Source organism: Manduca sexta, chromosome 12 (assembly GCF_014839805.1).
Source record: "Manduca sexta isolate Smith_Timp_Sample1 chromosome 12, JHU_Msex_v1.0, whole genome shotgun sequence".
NCBI classification, from domain to species: domain Eukaryota; kingdom Metazoa; phylum Arthropoda; class Insecta; order Lepidoptera; family Sphingidae; genus Manduca; species Manduca sexta.
Genome location: NC_051126.1, coordinates 14,699,388 through 14,703,248, shown reverse-complemented (window position 1 = coordinate 14,703,248; position 3,861 = coordinate 14,699,388).

Sequence of the window (3,861 nt, the reverse complement as noted above, 5' to 3'; positions counted from 1 at the left end):
GAGTGCGAGCACTAAACACACATAATGTTTACGCGACCTACTTGTTTATGAATCAGCATTGACGTCACTTTACCGAAGACTATCTGGAATTTTCGACACTTATCAAATGACTAGTTTTCGTCGAAAGTTAAAATGACTTATAACATCTACACATAATTAAGTTACTCATAAAAATCACTTGGTTTACAATGTTTGCATTATTTGAAGTTCTATTCAAATATACGATAATATAATATTAATGCTGTGAATCTTATAACGCGTGACAGTATGTAAGTTTCGACGCGACGTTATATATATTTTTTATAATGTTCAACATGTTTAAAACAACATCGTAATGCAATGCGTGACGTTGCCAGGACTTTGCAACATTGTGCATGGCGAATATCAATAAGCATAATTAAAGTGATTGTTACCCGGTGAACACATGGCCAGTAAAACTATTTATTTGTCAATATTATAACGCGTAGAAGCATCGTCACAATATACATACATACATGATACAAAAATAATGAATGCGTGGAAGTAAGGTTCGCGGCAGCGCGCGGCGCGGCGCCGCACCAGTAACAGGTATTACGCACAGAAACACAAAGGTGATGTGCGGAATTACGAACGCACGGTGTCAAATTTTTTGTCAACTCATCAATGAGAAAACGCCTAATTCAATTTCAAAATCGATTAATAACAGATAGGTCAAAGAATCAATTGTCCGATTTTAGACATAGATGTTTTAGATAAGGGTAAGGATTTAAAAAAGCGATAGCTGTAGAGTTAATAAGTAAATTGATTACTCATTAGGACCGATTTTAACTATGCGTTCATTGAGCTTCTTGTATCCTATCACGGAAAGATAAAATCATCGAACCATGCATTAGGTTGTGCCTTATTATTATTGTTCTTTGTATTTCGACTTAAATAAACTACCAAAATTCTATAAATGAATTTAAAAAGGTACTTTATTTTATATTACTTAATTTACAAATTCGACAACATACTTAACCTTATTCTATCTCTAACACTATACCTATAATTAATAACTCGTTTTGACTCGATGATGAAGGAAGCCTCTAGAGATTTTCATTTGTCACCATTTTAGCTATGTTCTTCCAATGTACAGTCGCCACCTGCACTAAATCGTCTGTCCATGATCATGATCCGGTCTAAGGAGTCAGCCCGGCCATGTGACCCGCTCAGCGCCACTTTAGTTTATTTGAGTGACACATTACATAGATAACTAGCGTCTTTTCCTTTATATTGTTGAGGGATGTATTCTGTAGTTTTTTTTCTTATCATAATACCCCTCCCGTACTTCTTTAATCCTACAGGAACGTGTAACTTTATCCAATATTAAAATAATATATCTGTGAGGCGCTCTAAATGTATTGCTTTCCTATGTCTGAATATATGTATTTAATAATAATAAATTTAAGAATAAATGTCACCAAAGATTACCCTGTGTGGAGATGAATATACATTGGTTGAAAATTAGCTAGCAATTAATATCTCAAATAAGGCGTGAGACATCGCGCTGCGTGGATCTGTACGACGTATATCATCTACCTATTTCTCTCACAAGGACAGAATAGAACCGGCGACGTCACGCTGAGTCGAACACCCTCCACCTGTCATTTGATACTAACACATTCCGCCAGACTTAAAATGGTACTGATTAATAAATTATTTATTTTTCTGTCTTAAGAATTTAGATGCTTGGCAAGGAAAAAAAGCGAATAAGTGCGGACTCGCGCATCGAGGGTTTTATACAAATTAGTTTTTTTTTTTTATATTATTACTTATATTACATATTTTTCCATAACATGTGCTGTAAAACATTGCTTTTGGCAATTTTATGATTCTAAATCAATTGAAAGTACCCTATATCTTTTGATTCCCTTGTATAATCGCAAACTATACAACATAAACCGTCATAATATGTTTTGATCACATTGACTTCAAAGTTTAATTATTTTACAGCTGAAAGAGACATTAGACCCGAAAATTTGATATAAATTTTAACTTGATACCTCCATGCATGCCTGAGAAAAAAGGTATTGACTGACAGTGTTCCTGTAAAGGTTCCTTTTGAGGTAAGGAACCTTAAAAATAAGGAATTACAATGTAGTCGTCCTTACCGCAAAATAGCAGCATTAATCAGGCAAGAACACCTATGTGATGCTATAAGTTTATTAATAATACTTTGTTAGTTGTAACGAGCTTTATCTACAAGGAAAAGTATAAATGTACTAAGTAGGCACAACACCGGGCGTGTTGTCAAGGCTGCCGAAATATGTGCTGTGAACCACACAATACATGCTACACGACCACTTTGAGTAGTATTCGTAGGAACATGTAAATTTTGCGTTTTATCTGGATTTGGTTTAAAGCATACTTTCAGCCATCTAGTGATTATCAGCCTTTATCTCACCTATAACTCAAAGAACAATAAAATTGTATCATGACATTATAGAATATTATATCGTTTGAAAGGCTGCGGGTGAGACGCTGTCGCGTCACTGCAACTGTGCTACTCGGCTGCGTACTTCGACTTCATGCGCTCAAATAGTAAAATTGTTTGTGAACTCCGTAATGAGTAAAAGTTTGCAGTGTCTCCATAAAATAGTCGTCGATTTCTTTTTATGCAGTGCAAAGCAGACATACACAGGTACTACGGCAACCCAGAAACAAACAACAATATATCTACGAATACGTAATAACATAAATAAGTAGACATCGTGAACACTAGGGAGCGTCCTACCCACCTACGTCAGAGCTCAGAACGGATGTGATGACAAATAACACAGCAAGATTGCATCATTCATGAATCCACTCTAACGTGAAACATCAGGGATCATATTACTGGAATATTAAATATTTTCAACTTTCATAAAACTGTTATTCTTTTAATAAATTGTTCATTAAGTGAACAGTTCTCTTATACACATAAACTTAAATTTTGAAGGGGCAAAAGCTTTGTCGAGGGTAATGTTGGTTGCAGTGGTGTTCCGGTTTAAAGATACAGTATCCTTTGTAATTTATTAAAATTATATTGATAACTAAGCATAGTACAATCTCAATGCGGTGCTACGATATTATAGTATTTCGATCGGTCATAAGTGGCGCTCATTGTCCACGAATGTACCGCGACCTCCGCGTCTCATAAATTCAGTTGTTTATAATAAAGAGTAAGGAGAACAGTTTATTAACCGGATAACTAAAATATCATCGACATTAAGGTAGCCATCAGCGGAGCGGTGCGCGCGAGCACGACTCACCACCCCAGTGTTCGGGGAACACAACGGAGAGGTTGCTTCTATATTGCGCTTAATAAACATGTAATAAAACAAAACATACAACAGAGATAGTACAGGTTTGCTTTATTTTAGATAAAGAAAAATAATATTCCGATTGAAATCAATGTGTAGATGCGGTTTGAAGTATCGAATTTGTTCAGCTTCTTTTGTGGCTGACTGTACATGTCAAGGGAGCCGATTCGAGCAGGATAAAACTAGCAGAAAACAGCTTTGAAGTGATGTTTATGCTCTTATTGAATTTATTGGGGACCACTCCAGTCAATAATTTTTATCGATCGACATCACCCAACAGATGCCGTGGTGTGCACGAGCGCTGATCATTATCTGGCGACTAACTTTATCGTTTGCCTTTACTTCGGCTTATAAAGGAGTAATTAAACAAATCGCCTCCAACCCGAACAAGATATCGTACAAGTCACTTAACAAAACTGATAATGAAACAGCGTTACAATGCGGTTCACAGCAGAATGTGTCCAGTCGTTGTGGAAGTTGTCGTCTGTGCGATATTAAGTCGTCGAGGTCAATGACGACCGACAACCGCCGCGCGCCCGCA